This window comes from Fukomys damarensis, unplaced genomic scaffold (assembly GCF_012274545.1).
Source record: "Fukomys damarensis isolate Sample0158 unplaced genomic scaffold, DMR_v1.0_HiC HiC_scaffold_8, whole genome shotgun sequence".
Lineage (NCBI taxonomy): Eukaryota > Metazoa > Chordata > Mammalia > Rodentia > Bathyergidae > Fukomys > Fukomys damarensis.
The window spans coordinates 519454-538804 of NW_022900920.1; the positions used below are offsets into that span (position 1 = coordinate 519454).

At 36.4% G+C, this 19351-nt stretch overlaps 1 protein-coding gene and 1 pseudogene across 2 annotated transcripts in view; both read left to right on the forward strand.

Annotated features, from left to right (window-relative positions):
• The window catches only part of Entpd1 (ectonucleoside triphosphate diphosphohydrolase 1), a 140773-nt gene that overhangs the window by 18283 nt on the left and 103139 nt on the right, over positions 1-19351 (forward strand). The window lies entirely within an intron of this gene.
• LOC104859974 lies at positions 585-15548 on the forward strand (annotated as a pseudogene).

Below are 19351 nucleotides of genomic sequence, written 5' to 3' on the forward strand. Positions count from 1 at the left end.
AAGGAAAATCAGTATGGTTTATATTTTGAAAAGTATATGTAGAAATATACATATAGCAGTTGTATGGTGACTGTATCTCTTTCATTTACTTTTATCACAAAAACTGCTGAACACTAATTTATAAATAATTTTATTTGCATGTGAACATTTTAACCCTGTACATCTTAATAATCAAAGTTCCAAAAGTAACTTAAGAGTCTCATAAAATGTAAATATATTTATTTACAACATATATAATTAAGAATTTTTAAAGAAATAGTATGCCATAAATTTTAAGAGAAAACTTTTATATTTTGATTTTACAGTATTAACTCCCCAGCCTGGGTTATTGCTTGACAGTGTTTATAGAAGACACCAGTTATTCAAGATATTTAAAAAAAACTCTCAAAGGCCATTCACATGATTACTTTAGACTTATTTACGTGTTTGTACTAGAATTTTGAAGAATTTCTAGAGTAGTTCTAGTGTAGACTAGCTTGACAGTGTGATGCTTTTGGTGGGGGTCACAGTTTTTGGAGAGTTACCTCTGTTTGAAGGCTCTTCCACCAGAAACCCCACTAAGGCCTAGGGAGGATGTGGATAATATGGAGAGAATTTCCCTCATCACTTCCCGTGGTGCAGCAGGAGAGAGGAGAATAGTGGCTGCTGGAAGTCCTCCTAAATCTATTACAGATTATAAGGTTAATATACAAGGTGTGTGTGTGTGTGTGTGTGTGTGTGTGTGTGTGTGTGTGTGTGTGTAGTAGGAAGAGGAGGAGGAGAAGGATGTGGAGGAGGAGGAGGAGGATGAAGAGGAGGATATTAGCTTGCTTGAAAGCACAGATAGAATACCATGGTGGGGATGGGAGGTGGAGAGATAACCAATTCTCTCCTAAATTGAATTTTAAAAGCCTTCCTCTATCAGGGAGAAGTCTTTAATGCCACACAGGTTGAGCTGAGAATACTTGTTACTGGTAGATAGGATACCTACTACAGCTGGGGAAAGAAAATGGGAGGTAGGTTAGATTTACTCTGGAGCAGGAGCAGGAAGAAAAATTATCTATCTTCTGCAAAGTACATTCATCTGTCTAAATAGTTACAGCTATTTTGGCTTTAGGACATAAGTCTAAATTTTTATAATAATGGCACCATTATCCCAGAGATGAACATATTTTTCTTAAAAAGCTAAAGTTTGAAAACTAAATTTTCCAGTTGTTTTTCTTATTCCAATTAGTAATGCATTTCCAAATTTAAAATAAAATGTACATGACATATATTTTATTATTTAACAGTAAGTTATCTAAATCTGAAATTAAAATACTAATTTTAGAGTAACAAAACTGACCTTTTATGTTAAAGAATGGGATTTATGCCCTTCTATTTAGCTTATAAACAATGGTCAGAAGCAAATTTTAAAACAAAGCAAAATGTTTTCATTTAGAACTCAAGTTTTGTGATATAATCTGCAGAGTGCCTTAATAAATGTGTGTCTTACCTATTACATCTGGTGCTGCCAATTTACAGTTTATCAGTAAAGAAGCTAAATTTTTTTCTGAGTTTAAGATTATATTGAAAAACAACGAATAATTTAAAATAACTTCATTTATGATATCTTACCTATTATCAAATAGGTCCCACCTTGAAATGAAGTATAGAATCTCGTTACATTTGCACAATATATTTATTTAGTTTTCAAGCAGAAGTTTCAAAGTATTTTCTTTTTTGAGCTATATAGTCTTATAAAACAATGACACAACACTGATAGTGTTGTAATTAAGAATAAGATGAGTTAACTGACATTGTGAAATGGGAAAAAAAGGGCTAAAGGTGTAGGGAAGGTAGGATGGGTAGGGCAAATGTAATAAGGGAAAAGAAAAAAAATGTGAGAAAATGAAAAGATGGAAATAAAGTATTTGTAAATAGGGAAGGGAGGAGGGGGTGAAGGGAGGGCAGGGACAAGGGGAAAAAATGAGAACCAAGACCTGTCATGTAGAGGTACAAGATCCCAATAATGAATGTAACTGTACTGCATACCTAAAATGTACCAAAAAAACTCACTTAAAAAAAAGAATAAGATTAGTGCACATATTATAAAAATTATTTTCTTGTTTGCTTTCTTACACTTTGTAAAAATGTAACATTTTGTGTACCACCTTACTTTCAGTGAGCCCTAGGACCGATTCCCAAAAGGTAGAAGGAAAGAAGATGAAGAGACCCTACCTCAAGAACAAAAATAAAAGCACAGGAAAACAAAAAACAGAGGAAAGATTTGATTTTATTTTGGATTATAGTTTTGAATGTTTCAGTCCATAGTTTTGAATGTTTCAGTCCATGGTTGTTTGGCCCTGTTGTTTTTGGCCCTGTGGTAAGTTAGACATCGTGGCATGGAGCTTATGGCCAACTACGGACCAAGTCTTTAGCCCATAAGCATTTATGTGGGGGAGGGCTGTACTCAATACCCATCATATAGCACTGCTTGATAATCTTTGTCTTTTGAAGGAAGTGTATATTCACTGAGTTGTGAAACCATCACAAATATCTAATTTCAGGACATTAAATCAGTTTCTCCAAAATGAAATCTTAGGCATAATGTGAAGAGAAACCATAGGCAGTCTCTTCACATTCCCTTCTCCTTAATCACTTGAAACCCAGTGATTTTTAAAGAATATTTTTAAAGTTTGTGTTGAGATTGGCAGTTTTCAGGGCTTTAATTGTTCTTGTGTGTTCTTGATGAATGTACTAGATTGTTGGGCTAGTCCAATTCTTGATGCCAAAATTTGATAGTATCATATTAAGCATGAGCTACTTTTTATGGGCACACTAAGGTTTTATAGTTTGTAATCTAAACATTTTATGTTTCTTTCTTTTGGGGGAAAAAACCCTACATACTCAAGCCACCATTTGCAGAGACCTTAGAGTGAGATAGGTGGCTCTCCCACAGCCTGAGAGGTATTATGAGAGTTTAGCCATTACATCCTCCTGAGTTGTTTTGAAATTTTTTGGTACATTTTGGCTGCAGAGTTGGTGGTAGAATATAATATGGATCATCTCTACTTTTTTCTCCCTTCCTCCTTTCCTTTTTTCTTTCTTTCAACCAGTCTTCTTTTTGCCCTTTCACTTCTCTTTTCCTATAGGTTATACTATATGCAGTTTGTAAATCTGTTTTGTACTTTTTGTACTGTTAGATACTTACAATCAAAACTTTTACTAGGATACTGAATACACTAGTCTTATTAGGAAAAAAAAGAGAGAGAATATCAGAGAACCCTGCAGTGGATCCTAATCTCCTGATTGGTGCTATGGTTCAAGGAAAGAAGAAAGACAGAAACAGAATTAAAGAGAGAAATATGAGGAGCTAGGATGACCAGTGCTCGAGCAGTCAGAGGCGTGAGCAAGTAAATGCCGTGAACATCCAGAACCACTGATATTTATTGGTTAGATTGATATAAAGGGTCTGTGTGAAGTTGCTATGGATATATTGTAGATGCAGGCAAGGAAAAAGAAAAAGACAAAGAATTCTTGAATTAGGAACAGAACAGCAAAATATAGGTTGTGGTTAATAATTAACCTAGTCTTTTTAGTAAAGAAGGGTTTAACTCTGGGAATGGAATTTGGGTAAGGGTCATTCTGACCTCAGCACATAGACTTTGGCCAGACTCACTTCCATAAACAAACCAGTTGTGTGTGGAGTTAACTCTTTATAGCCAGCACTGCTTACAGCCTGCTTTGAGCATAATCAATGGGGCAGTCTCCCAAAAAAGAAAAACTACTGCCTTGAGATCACTGTTTAATAGAACCAATTTGTAAAGTTTTTAGTCTTAAGTCTCCATGCTAAAAAGCTTTAATAAAACTCAAAACATAAAAGGACTGCTTGGATTTTTGGAGTAGTCTCAGTGTTAGAGTGAAAAGGGAGATGGCAGCTTTCCAAAGAAAGACTCATAGCACACTCAGCTTATCTTCTGTGGAAATTGTTAGGTGGGCCTCTGAACAAAGGTTTATACCGTGGAAAGGAAAGAGAGTCCCCAAGCAAGGATCTGATACAATAGGTAAATATAGGAGAGAATTGGAGTCTCTTTCCTAAAATCCACTACTACACACACACACACACACACACACACACACACACTAGTGTATCTGACATCATAATTTCTGCAGGAAAATGGATGTTTAATATGCCTTTTTTGGATTATTCTTGTAAATATTTGTACAAAAAGTTTTTTCTTCATTCTTGTGCTTATTCATCTAAGCTGCCTCTATTGTCCCAGTGCTTCTGTATTTTTATTTTATTTTATAGCATAAAGCTTTTGATTTTGCCTTGAGGTTTCTCTAGGGAATTAAGAGATCATTTTGTATAGTTTTTGCAGCATGGATAAGACAATGACTTAATATACTAATATATGAGAGAAAAATCATCTAAAGCAGGGGAGCTTTAATGAACAAATATCTATTTCCTATGAGTTTGAGTAGGGTGTGTGTGGGATTTTTGGTTCTAATTACTATGAAGAAAGTTATGTCTAGTTCTTAAAATATCAATCTATTTTTTAAAATACTGCTCATTCTTGAAAAGGTACAAATGTAAAATTTAGAAAAATAATTAGGGTAAGGCTTAGCATCATGAGAAAAATATTTGCCAGAAGGTTTATTTGTTATCTTGTATCTGAAACTTGGGGTTGTAGTTGTTGTTGTTTAGAGGAAAAGAATGGGGCAGTAGTAGGAAAGTTCTGAAAGATGGTGTCTGTTTTGCTTTAAAACGAGAATCTGGTGTTTCTGTATTTTATAGTCTTCAATAAAACTTCTCACATCTTAAAAATTTCATCTTGTGAGGCAGGTGGCAGAACCACTGAGTCAAATCCCCGGCCCTATAAGTAGAATTTCAAAATCCAAAGTTCTTTGTCTCCTTTCTGATTTTGTCCACCAAAATGACAAAGGCAACTGTTTTTGTTTGTTTGTTTGTTTTTGGTACCAGGGATCAAACTCAGAACTTTGTGCTTGCAAGCCAGGTGTGGCACCACTGAGCTGAATTCTCAGCTTGGCATCTGCTTCTAGTAGACATCTGGATTTATTTTTATGTATTCAAGACTTACTCTTGGGTTTAGGGACTAGAGTAATTATGTTTATTGACATTTTACTTGAAAGATACTTTGGAATTGCAAAATGTCTTTATTGTCCTTTTCAGAAGGTCAGTATTACCTCAGGTGTCATAGTCATGTGAGAAACTAGTTTAAATTAGGACACCTCCCAACCCCCATCCAAGGTGAAAGGGTTTTTTTTTTTCATTGAGTTTATTGGTACTTTTAAAGTATACAGTACAGTTACATTCATCATTGGGATCTTGTACCACTATGTGTCAGATCTGGTTCTCATTTTTTCCTTATACACCTGCCCCCGCTTCACCCCCTCCACCCTCCCCTATTTACAAAGACTTTGTTTCCATTTTTTCCTTTTCTCATATTTTTTCTTTTCCCTTATTTCCTTTCCCCTACCCTTCCCACTTCTCGTACACCTTTAGCCCTTTTCTCTCTATTTCACCTCATCAGTTATACAATTTGAGCTGACTTACACTTTTAGTTTTTCACACCAGAGAAATGATTTGGTATTTACATATGTGTGTCTTATTTATTTCACTTAAGAGTATGGCCTCAATATGCATCCATTTTCCTATGAATGACTCTAGTTTGTCATTCCTTATGGCTGAGTAGTACTCCATTTTATAGAAAAACCACATCTTCTTTATCCACTCTCCAACTGATGGGCAATTGGTTTGTTTCCAGGTTTTAGCTATTACAAACTGTGCTGCTATAAACACAAGTGTACATCTATCACTGTGGTATGATTCTTTTAATTCTTTTGGAAAGATACCCAGCAGAGGGATGGCTGGTCAAATGGAATCTCTAATCCTAGTTCTTTGAGGCATCCTCATACTGATTTCCCAATGGTTGCTCCAGTCTGTACTCCAACCAACAATGGAGATGGGTTCCTTTCTCCCCACAACCCCACTAGCATTTGTTATTGGTTGATTTCATGATAGCAGCTATTCTTTTTTTTTCCAGCTTTTATTGAGTTTATTGGTACATTTTAGGGATACAGTACAGTTACATTCATTGTTGGGATCTTGTACCTCTACATGACAAGTCTCGGTTCTCATTTTTCCCCTTGTCCCTGCCCTCCCTTCACCCCCTCCTCCCCTCCCCATCTATAAACATTTTATTTCCATCTTTTCATTATCTCACATTTTTTTCTTTTCCCTTATTACCCTTCCCCTACCCATCCTGCCTTCCCTACACCTTTAGCTCCTTTCTTCCCATTTCTCAATGTCAGGAATGTTACTAGGATCTTCTGTATTATTGCAGATTATTCACACCAGAGAAACTATTTGGTATTTACACGTGTGCCTTATTTATTTCACTTAGGAGTATATCTTCAATATGTATCCATTTTCCTATGAATGAATCTAATTTCTCATTCTTTATGGCTGAATAATATTCCATTTTATAGAAAAACCACATCTTCTTTATCCAGTTTCCAACTGATGGGCAAATAGGCTGTTTCCAAGTTTTAGCTATTACAAACTGTGCCGCTATAAACATGGGTGTGCATACTTCTCGGTGATATGATTTTTTTAGCTCTTTTGGAAAGATACCCAGCAGAGGGATGGCTGGGTCAAATGGAACCTCCAGTCCAAGCTCTTTGAGATATCTCCATATTGATTTCCATAGTGGTTGCACCAGTCTGCACTCCCACCAACAATGGAGAAGGGTTCCTTTCTCCCCACAACCCTGCCAACATTTGTTGTTGTGTGATTTCTTGATAGCAGCCATTCTTTATGGGGTGAGGTGGAATCTCAGTGTTGTTTTCATCTGCATCTCTCGAATGACCAGTGATGTGGAACATTTTTTCATATATTTACTTGCTGCTTTGACTTCTTTGTCTGATAAATGTCTGTTCATTTCGGATGCCCATTTTTGAATCGGGTCTTTATATTTGGCGGGGGCTGATTGATTTGAGTCCTTTATATATTCTTGATAAATAAGACTAGTCAGAACTTTGTGGATCAATTAACAGAGATCTCTTGTAATAAGAATCAAAAGGATTAAAAATCTTTTACGCCTGTGAAAGCAAAAACAGTTTTAAGATGGGCCCTAAGCTAACAGTTTGTCTGGAATACCCAGCTACAAAGGCTTCTCATGGTTGCTGACAGCCACATATGATTGTTCTCTCAAAAGGGACAGACTGTTACAAGTAATTTTAACTATCTCTGGTGGGGGTCCACTCAGGCCAATTTTGTATGTAGAAGAGACTATGTGACACTCCTTGGAGCTAAGTATAAATTCTGCACAGTAAGGGAAGAAGGCCTTAGGCAATGTAGTGTTTACATTGGGTGGCTAAACATTAGATCTTCTTTTAGTTAGGAAGATAAAAAGAGGAGTGAACTACTTCATTGTCTCTTCCACATCAACTACTAAATTTAGTGTGTGGGGGTACATATTGCCAGAGAATTAAATGTTTGAAAGCAGTATGAGGTAGGCCAGTAATGATTATGATGCAATCACAAGCTTTTGTCAACAAAACCACTGGAGTTGTCTATAGGTTGCTCTTCCAGATGATTGCTATTAGAGAAGGGCTGCGTTTGTCCTGTTTGTGATCTTTCTTGGGGGCAAAGTTCTTACAGTTTCTCTGTAGTACAGATATGATGACACACTCACCTTTTACTTCTTAGTTGCAATAAAACTAGTGTACTCAGGCTGCCTGACTTGCTTCATCTCTCATCCCAAGCATTGCTGTGAAAATATGTACATTTGGTTATAGCAAAAACTAAAAATTTTCTTTTTACACATCAAAAAATTTTGAGGGAATGCTGAGAGGGATTTATACTCTCAAGTACAGTGGTTGAAGAAAATTCCCATTTTAGGCACTTTAGAGGAAAATAAAATGAACAATAAATTTTCTTTTCCTAATTGAATATCAAGTGTGGTAGTAAGGGGGAATGGAGTGAGAACTGAAGGAAAATTTTAGGTTAGAAGAAATTACAACACAAGTGTGAGTGACAAGATGCTTTGATAAGATACTCATTATTGTAGGTTCTTAATTCTATCCTAGCTCATTGTTGAAATTGAAAAATGCCCTAAAGTAATAAGGCAATAGGGAAGAGTAATTAGGTAATAGTCAGGAAAGAGCAAAACTTCCAGGACATTGGGAGAGGTTGGCCTGTGGGTTGTAGGGATCAAAGGCTATATTTGTGGTCTTCTCCTGGTACCTATGTGGGATTTTAAGGGTATTCCTTCCATTCCAGGGAGCAGGGCTTCCAGCTGAGATAAAAAGCCCTCCCCACTACCCCTTATTCTTACTTAGATTGAAACAGAAAGATTGGGCAGTGAGAATATCAGATGAGATTAGAAACCCTACCCCCATTTTCTGATACATATACTTCTCCCCAATTCTTATGATGGTAAGGGGACTCCTGCAATGATTGAGGTTGAATTTCTTGGCAGCTCTGAAAGAGAGAGATTTGAGATAGATTTAAGTTGATATCAAGAAAACAAACATAGCTAAAGCTTCTGGACACCTGGATTTTGTAGATTAAGGTAGAACCCGCTCTCCTCACCCTGTATTTACCAGGCTATGGGTGGCTGTACTGCTCCATCTTTGCATCAGGGTCTCATGACTTCATGCATGTCTGCATCTGTGGATCAAACTCAGGACCTAGAGAGAGGGAGAGTGAATCTAACTCAGGACTTTGTCCTTACCAGGCAGGAACTGGCTCCACTTAGCTATACCCCAGGTCTCTCACTCTCTCCAGTGAGCCACATCCCCAGTCTCTTAGTCTCTCACTTGATTAGTATCAATTGAAGGGCTGTGTCTTGAGCGCATGCCAGAATATTGGTATCAGGTGCAGGGTTTCCCTTGAGAGTTTTCAGACAGCAGGCTTTCAAAAGCCAGACTTCATAATCTTTACTGCTTGGAGCCAATGCTTCACCTTCTGGGGTGCAGTTTGATAAGAATATGGCCTAAAGCATCATCACAGAAAAGTGTAGAGCAGCAATAAAACTCCTATATCAAGTGCACATTGCACTTTAGAAAAAGAAAAAAAGTGGCTGACCAGAGTACAAGTACCAACCACACAGATGCTGGCAAGCTTGAAATTTCAAAATATGAAACTGAAAGCTTCCTGAGAGCAACACTTCAACAGAACAAAACAAAATGAAATCACAGCCATAATCCAAGCAGCTATCATACATATTCCTAAACCTGCATCCAATCACACTCTGAAAACACTTAAGCCTCAAAAAAATGATAAAAAATAAAAGCACCAGGAGGAAGCAGATGTTGCTGCTGATGAGATCATGAAGTTTGAAGCATTAATAAAAAAGAATCTCCATGCACAAGAAAGTGCATCCAAGAGTGGTTTAGATACAGCAGACTATGCAACTACTGACCCGTTAAACACTTATTCAGACAATGACTACATTAAAAGAATCCAGAAGCACCTAGAAGATGCTTTTGCATGAGAGCAGAGGGAGAAAAGATGGCAGAATTTGTTAATGGATCAGTTCATTGACCACGAAGCACAGGAGGAGGCTTACCATAAGGAGCAATTGATACACGGGCTCATGCAACAGCCCCAACAGCCCGGGACTGCTGTGCAACTCATGCACATTTGGCATGAAAAAGAGGTTTTATAGCAAAACAGAATTTTCAGAGAAAAACAATATAAGCAAAGATATAAAGATTTCCAGGATCCTCTTTCAAGAAGCAGCTTTGGCAAAACAAGCAAAGATTGATTTTGAAGAACAAATCCTCAGAAAGAAAGAAGTTCATGAACAGATTACTGTGGAGTTTAGGCTTATTATAGAAAGAATTATAAAATATGTGGAGAAATTTTGGATCAAATACTTGATTTTTCCACTAAAATGGCAGGCTATTGAATGTTGACATAATCTGATTGCACTTAAGATGATGCATGATTGGAAGGCATTGTTTATTTTCATGGAAAGCCCATATATGAACAAATCTCTATTAAGCATATGCCTGCTAATCCCTCTGAAGAACAACTTAGAGAACTGGACAAAAGAGACTTGATTGATAGCAAAGATTATGAAGAATATAAAAACTTGATTGGAGAGTGGGCTGTACCAGAAGAAATAATGGATAATTTACCACCCTCCAACACTTCCATACTGGGCCATGCACTTCACAGATTCATTGAAAAATCTCTCCCTCCTCAAGTTGAGCCAACAGAGTCTGAACTGCCTTCATTCAGTATTAAAGGATGCTTACTGGGGAAAACACTTCATTAGAAAACTATCACTATGCTGGGACTAGAGGTTCCATTTGACCCAGCCATCCCTCTGCTGGGTATCTTTCCAAAACAAAAGAATCATATCACAGTGATACATGCACACCTATGTTTATAGCAGCACAGTTTGTAATAGCTAAAACTTGAAAACAGCCCATTTGCCCATCAGTTGGAGAGTGGATAAAGAAGATGTGGTTTTTCCTATAAAATGGAATACTATTCAGCCATAAAGAATGAGAAATTAGATTCATTCATAGGAAAATGGATACATACTGAGAATATACTCCTAAGTGAAATAAATAAGTCACACATGTATAAATACCAAATAGTTTCTCTGGTGTGAAAACTATAATAGTACATAAGATCTAATGACATAATTGACAATGTAAAATAGCAAGAAAAGGGCTAAAGGTGTAGGGAAAGTGGGAAGGGTAGGGGAAAGGTAATAAGGGAAAAGAAAAAATATGAGAAAATGAAAAAATGGAAAAGTGTTTGTAAATGGGGAGGGGAGGAGGGGGTGAAGGGAGGGCAGGGACAAGGGGAAAAAATGAGAACCAAGACCTGTCATGTAAAGGTACAAGATCCCAGTGATGAATACAACTGTACTGTATACCTAAAATGTACCAATAAACTCAATGAGAGAGAGAGAGAGAGAACTATCACTTTAAAGAGTCTACAAAGAGAGTTTCTATTCAGGTACTTTGTATGGACACTCTTGTCCAAGAAGATATCTAAGCATTTTATGACAACGGAAAAGTCAGTGAGGACCTGCCATTTCAGAAAGAAGGTGGGAAGGCTCCATTAGATCTGCAGAAGGACAATAAAGAAAGCCAGAACTCACACAATGTATCTTTGGATTCTCTGGTTTCAGGTGAACTATTACCAGAAACAGAAAGTAAAACTACATCTAGTACACATACTATAGAACACCAAAAACTGAAGAAATCAAATCAAGTGATAGTGATCATTTCTCTAAATTCACTATACATGCCCAGTGTGGGGCAAAATCACAATTGCTGAAGAAAGGGAAGAGCATTCCAGATACATTATTAGTTAACATCATAGTAAATACTATTAATGAGATGCTGTGAATCAGTGGTGGATCCTTGATGGTTTTCCAGTGACATTAAGCCAAGCACAGATTCTAGAGGAAGCTCTCACCATCTGCAATAGAAATCTCATAGAAACAGAGGCAAAGAAGGCTGGGGATTTAGCTCAGTGGTTTTGCCACCTGCCTCACAATTGCAAAGACCCAAGTTCAATCCCTGGTACCCCCCCAAAAAAAAAGAGTTAAAAAAAAGAGAAACAAAAAGAAATGGAGGAAAAGAAAATAAATATCCACAGCCTTGACTTCAAAAGAAGTACCTCTTCCCTCTTCTGCATTTGACTTTGTCATATTACTAGATATTTCAGATAAATTTCTTGCTGAGTTGCATGAATGATATCATAGCTGAAGAATTTTCACATGAAACAGCTCATAAAGACATTGGTCAGCATGGCACCACTGAAAATCAAGATAAACATGGGTACCAGAACTTAAGAGATCACATACAAAAGAGAATTATAGGCTTCTCGGACAACTGGCCTTCATTGGAACAGTGGTTTTCAGAACCAGAAAATATTTTGATAAAAATCAATGCTGAAATAGATGAAGAGCCTTTATGCCAGAAACTTAAAAAAAATGCAATTGAGATAGTGAAGAAAAAGAATAAAGGTAATTACATTTATTATAATTTAAGTTTATATTACTAAAATATATGCTTCTACTGACTTTAGAAGGAAATTAAAGTGTGATTGCACTCTTCAAAAAAAGCATTAAAAATCTGATGTCTCCACCCTGCTAATTATTTCCATTCTCTGTTGTTTCTTGAAGAATTCTTACGCATCTTTTTTCATGCTCATGAATGATGTAAATAATTAAAAAAAAAAAAACAAAGATGGTGATATACAAATTTCAAGGCTACCTAGCACAAATTTATCAGTGCTGCACCCATATCCCTTCAGGTCTCTTTACCATTTCTGTGCACATTGTTTCCTGGTGAAGCTGCCCTCCCAGTACTCTGGCCTTTCATCACTTTGTGAGCGAATGGCCCTTGGCTTGCTGGAACATACTTTACTTGTACACAAAGGTGCCAAGAGAAGTGCCTAAGAATTTATGCCTCCAACTTCCAGCCTTTTGTTCAATGCCCGATAAGTAAAAAAACAAAACAAAAACTTCAATTTATCACTCCTCTCTTCAGTATAATTAAGTCATTCCAGATAATTTCGTGGCTTAGTTTTGTTGTTGACACTGAAACAACACAGTGCATACAACTGTACATGTATCCTATATATTTACCAAAAGTAGTGTTTCTGCATGAAAGACAGCCTCCACTTGAGTCTACTGAAGTCAAACTAAACTTTTCTTTACAATATTAAAATAAAGTGGTGGACCTTGATAAACAAAGAGGGACTTAAGGGAGGATCTAGGCAAGATACTTTTGTTTTTTTCTTTTGACAGACATTTACTGATCCCTGATAAGATGTACATTCTTTGTATGTTTTAATATTCAGTAGAGTATAAAATGGCAATTGGTCCTTCTCTCATGAAGATTGTCTAGTGGAAGAATGACATATTAAACAATGATCTCAAAAATAAATCTTTGTACATTGTGTAAATGCTACATAGAACAAAGAGAGAGTACTTTGCAAGGGTATAACTAAGAGACTAAAAATGGAACAATTTTTTCTGGAAAAGTGGTATTTATTAGAAAATTTAAAAATTTTAAATTTCCTAAAGTTTAGGTTATGTATACAACCCAAAAATTCAATCTAAAGAATTTTATCTTTATATTTATTTGAAATGACTAGACTTGAAATTGAGTTTTAACTAGCAGTGATTGCAAAACAATATTTTTATTTTTTTGAATTCCTAACTCTCTTCTTCTTTACCATGTTCTTTTCTCCTCCTAATCTTATTTTAAAAACTATGATGATGTTGGCCATATAGCAGATTTTTTGGGGGGGTGACAGGGATCAGACTCAGAACTTTGTTTGCACTTGTGAGAGAGGTGGCGGAGCCACTGAGCTAAATCCCAGCCTCACGTGGCAGTTTTTGAACTTCCTGCTCCCTCACTACTCTGACCCATGTCTGGTTTAGGGTGTTAGAAGGTGGTGTTTGTGAACTGGTGACAAAATGATAAAGACCCTTTTGATAGAGATAAGGTATCTATACATACAAGAAATGGTCATATTTGTAGGAGAAATGTTTGACTTATAAATGTGTTATGCCTTTAGGGATCTGGAGGTTTTGAATCCCACAACCACTTTGTTTAAAAAAAAAAACTGTTGAAAATAATTTTAACAGAGGGTGGGCCTTATGAGTTAAGGCTAAAGGGAAGGGAAAGAAAAGGAAGGAGATTGGGATAGGGTCCTGATACCCAGAAAAGTCCCTCCAATGTTTACCAAGTGGTAGATGTTTACCAAGTGTTTGTTAAATAAGTGAATGTATGTGTGATGCTTATTAGGGGAAGATTTTACATATGAGGAAACAAGGCCCTGTTTTACATCAACTCTTGCGACCTCTATGGTAATGTGATATTCTAATGATTAGAAATTTTTTCTGTTAACATATTATGCCTGCCTAGATTTCTAAATGCTAAGAGCTCAACTAAAAAATGTGTGCCATCTTTTTTCAAAATGGGGGAAGTGTCAGATATTAAAGTAGGACAGCATGTAAACCCAGGACCAAAACAAAGGAGAAGGAAGCCAGTACTGGGGCTTAGGGTACAGGCCTGGCTACTCTTTGACCAGATCAGGAGCTACTCTCCAGAAGCACAGATACATCACTTTCCTGCATCATAGCTAGAAACAGTGGGCAGTCCACTTGAAATCAAAGAGTCGTGTGTAGCCAAGGTCACGAAAGGCAAAATTGATCAGTGACATGCATAACCCTGTTCATGAGAGGGAGAAGACCTATTTCTTTCTTTTTTCTCTTTTTGTTTTTGTTTTGTTTTGTTTTGTTGGTACCAGGGATTGAACTTGGGATCTGCCACTTGTGAGACAGGCAGCAGAATCATTGAGCTAAATCCCTAGCTGGAAGACCTTTTTCCTCTAACGGATGCAGGAGATGAAATAAGGCCTCCAAATAATATAAGGGAAATGTTATACTTCCCAACCTGTTAGATATCTGATACACTGAGTGTGTATTCTCTAAAATTGAACTAATTCTACAAACAATGGAGGTTAAGAATAGGAAAATAATTATTGAGAGGATATCAGGAGGGGTCCTGATTGGGTAACTGAGGACCCCACTTTACAGGAACTTTTTTTTTTGTACCTGAGATCAAACTTGGGACCTTGTGCTTGTGGGGCAGGTGGCAACAGCACTGAGCTAAATCCCTGGCCCTACAGGGACATTTGTGTAGAGCAAAAACCATGTGAGTACAACATGGGTTAAAGAGATGATCAACCAATAAGATTATAAGTATAGTTGCCTAGGTAATAGTGATCCATTTCGTAATGTAAGAGTATGTAGAAAGCTCAAAGAACTTCTCATGTAAGTGATGGATCTGGGGGTCTTGGTCAACCACTGAGGTAACTGACATCACTTATTTCATCCCTTGCGGAAGTCCTTTTGTGGTTATCTTGAGGCTTGGCCCCCAACTGATGTGTCTCTGGCTTCAGTTGTAGTGTGTTTTCACCTTTTGTCCTGAGTCTCTGGAGGGCTCAGCCCTGTCTGACTACCTATTGTATTTATCTAATTTAGGTATCTATATTCTATCAGACCAAGACTTATTATCAGTAGGGTAGAAATAATCATAATGATCTCCTGGTTATTTTGAGAGGTTAACCATAAAAGTAAGGTCTGATTTCTAGTATATTTAAATTTTCTTATGGGAAATTTTTCTTATGGCAGATCACGACAGTCAATCAAGATCAGATATTTACACATGTAAAACATAGACTAGGTGTGTGGGATATGGGAGGACTTGAATTAGGAAATAAAAAGAATTTGCACTGTAATTTAAGAATTTTAAGTCATGCTGTGTGTTATATATATGAAACATTAGTTATGAACCAGTCCTTGAAGAATGAGCTGTGAGAACCATGTGACCTAAGTTGAAAAAGTCTGAAAAATCAAAGGATATATCTCAAAAGTCTGAAAATTGTGTTATTTTTTCCTTCTTTCTTATTTCTTCAGGCTCTGCTGGCTTCCAGTGATGAAGAGCCTAGTGAACAGGAAAACAGGGGCCTAATTTTGGGATTGTCTCAATGGTTTGTCACCCTTGGCTGATCTCAGCAAAGGTGGAGGCGTTAACAGTAACAAATGAGCTTCCTGCTATAGACTAGCCTGGTATTGTGGGCTACTATTGTCTCCAGAAACTGTGTGAACCATGTTGTTAAGATCATCCACATGAGATTCTAAAATCATGTGTTTTCAAAACTTTCCATTGCCTCCTATGACCAACCATGTCCAGGAATGGACAACAGAGATTTATGCCCTTTGGAATCTTAGTTGCTGGAAAATATAATCCCAGGGGCCAATTAGGATTGATTAGTGTGGTAAATTTTGTGTAACACCAGCTTTTCTTCCTCTCGGAGCTACTTGAAGTTCTGTGGCAATTTTCCCATATAAGGGTGGCCCTGTCTGGAAAAGCTCAGGCCTTTTCCTTCCTTTTGTTATTTTTTTCAAGCCCAGGAACTAGTAGTCAGTACTCCTTCCTGTCCCCCCACCTTGCCCCAGGGTTTCTGACTCCTGAAGCTATATTTCACTTGGAAATTTTTGAACCAGTAGAGAATCAACTTAGAGACTCCCCCACCCCAGCCAATGGGAATATTGTGTGTCATGGATGGGAAGATTTGAATACAGTGAGTGTTACAAAGCTATTTGTGTGTCTTGGCACACAGACTTTAGCCCTGCTTTGCTGGGATGTGGATACAATAAATTCTGTTCAAAGAAGAAATTGTATAACAAATACTTTTGCAAAATAATGTCCAGTTAGTAATTACTTGAATAAAGATGTGCTTCAGCAAGAGGTTTTAGTACAACAGCTGCATTTAAACATCTATAAAATGTTAAATTTAATGTATTTTAAGCAGGATTTTACTTTTAGAATAGCTTTAAATTTATAGAAAAGATGTGACAGTAGTTCAGGAAGTTCTCATATACTCCATACCCAGTTCTCTGTTATCAATATCTCACATTAGTGTAGTATATTTGATAAGATTAATGAATCAATATTGATACATTAGTATTAGCTAAAGTCCATACTTCATTCAGTTATGCATAGTTTTTACCCAATGTCTTCTGTTTTAAGATCTCACATTATATATAATCTTTATATCCCCTTAGGCTCCTCTTGGTTGTGACAAATTCTCAGACCTTATTTTTGATGACCTTGACAACCTTGATAAATATTGGTTTGAGTATTTTATAGTATGTCCTTCTACAGAGATTCCTCAAGATTATACTGGGGTTATATATATTTTTGGAGGAAGAAAACAGAGGTGAAGTTCTTTTTCCATCACGTTGTAAGTTAAATATTAGCAATATGACATCACAATTGATGTTGACATTGGTCATCTTGTTGAGGGAATGTTTGTCAGATTTTTTTTCAGTGAAAAGTCACTTATTCTTACTCCTTTTTTGTATTGTATTTTCTGGAAAGAAGTTGCTATATGCAGGTTACACTTCAGGAGTGGGAAGTTAGACCTAATCTGCTAGTGAGCAGAGTACCTACATAAGTTATTTGGAATTCTTTCATGTAGGAATTTGTCTCTTATCTCCTATATATTTGTTTGTTTAATAATTGATGTATTTAATAAACAGATAATTTGTAGTAGTATAGACTTGAGAATATTTATGTTATGGTTGAAACCTGCCTTATTTTGACCCTCAGATGGTTCCAGTGTTGGTTATTGGAAACTCTTGTGGTTGGCTTCTGTATCACTTTGCCATACTCCCTCTTTTTTTATCACTTCCTTGTTTCCTGGCACTATATGATAATGCAGGTTAACCTTGTACATTTCGTGCCCTAGTTCTAGAATCAACTATTTCTCCAGAAAATTCTGGTTTCTTTAATGGGAGTATGGTTTTAGAAATAAAGATCTAGGAGCTAGGAATGCTCATTGCTATTGGCACCTCATTGCTTTGTAGATACTTTCAGCAGACAGCACAAGGGGATATATTTGTATTCTAATCATTGTATATATACCCAAGTATAAATATTGCTGTATTTATACATATATTTATACATATAAGCTAAACATGGCTTAGTACTGATATCTGACTCTAATTATTACTGCATGGATCTTTCTAGACACTTCCAGTGCTTGTCTGCAACCTACAGCTTCAACACTGATAAACCTGATTCCTGGTCTGTGTCATCCATTTACTTGATTATTTGATTCAGTGTATATGTATAGTGGTTACAGAACTATGACCTTAGGAGACAACTCTATCAAGTAATGTTTTTAACATACTTCCTTTTGTCTTTTGTCTTACAGATTTTATTTCAACTTTTTTTTTTTTTTTTGGGGGGGTCCTTGCGCTTGCGAGTGTCTTACAGATTTTAGAATGACATGTCAGCACCCTTTTCTCCTACCCTGTCAGTGAAGTTGTTTCATACAGTTAGATTTTTTTTTTGTTACAATCTACATTCCTTTTTCGATCCCTTGACCTCTTAAATACTTTTTTAACATATGAATGCATTAAGATTCATTCTTTATGCTATAAAATTCTATAGATTTTTAACAAATGCATATTGTCTTACTACACTATTTCAGTATCATACCGAATAATTTGATCGCTTTAAAAACATGTTATGTATAAAGCCCTAGGTTCAATCTGCAGTGCTACCCTTTCCCTAAAATATCTCCTGTGCTTCACCTGTTCATGTCTCCTTCCATTTTCATAAAGCTCTAGCACCACTCATATGTTACCATCTCTATTTAAATTGTTTTTTTTTTAAATAAATTGTTTTTTAACAAAATACACTTAAAATATTTTGAAGAGTTTGGGAGTATTTATAAATTACTGGACTCTTCATAGGTTACAAAGACTTTATTTGGAAATGGGTATCTTTGATTTTAAAGACATTAAAATGATTAAAACGTCAACTCATGAAGTTGGATCTGCCTTTTGAAGTAGCAATAAATGTTACCATTTTTAGTGAACAATAATGCATTTATCTCTTCAAACCTCTGTAACAGAGAAATCAGGCACTTTAACAGGTGGTGGGGAAATAAAGAGAAAGTTTCAAGAAAAAATATAGATAGGAGATTTCAGATTATGCAAGGGAAATGAAGGACAGTAGTTTTTACTCAAATAATTGTGGTTATGGATCAGTATTGAAATACTTAACATAAAATAATGTCTCCACAACACAGACTACATTGAGTACTGAGGTTAGGTTATATGTTTACCTGTAGCTTAGGGTCTTCATTTCAGTTTTGCAAATTTCTAGTAAGTTCCCACTTTTAAGCCACTTGGCTGTGTGTTCTAGGCTTATCTTCTTCTAGGCCACTATTTGGACATAAGAGTCTCCTTTAGAAAGATCTGCTGTCTATTTTGCAGCATTCAAGGGTTTCCCTAACTCAGACTTCAGAGGGTTCCTCCCTGATTACCAAGACTTGTCCTGCAAACAGGAAGATAGTGTGACCCCAGGTCACACATCCTATTCACACTTCTTATTCACTTCCTCTCTCAACGCAGTTCAAGTTCTGCAGATGCTGCTGTTATATTTAGGATCACTTTAAATTTGAGTTAGAAGTGGAGAGCCTTATATGCTGCAGAAAAAAAAAAAGAAAGGGACTTTTGCCCTCCTCCTCTTGTATCTTTGGATTATTTCTGGAAAATATGTGGTATGTATTGAGGGGAAGAAAACAGAAACAAGAGGAAAAGACAACATTTTGTTTAGTCTGAATTAAGGGATCTTATGCGTGTTGCATGTCAGCTGTGTGCCTGGGTCTCTGCTGATGACTCTATGAAGTAGATTTAAAAAATGAATCTTTACAGATAAATAAAATGAGGTTTGGAGGGCTTTCTAGCTAGGCAAATATACAGTAATGACTCAAATCTTTTTTTTTTTTTTTTTT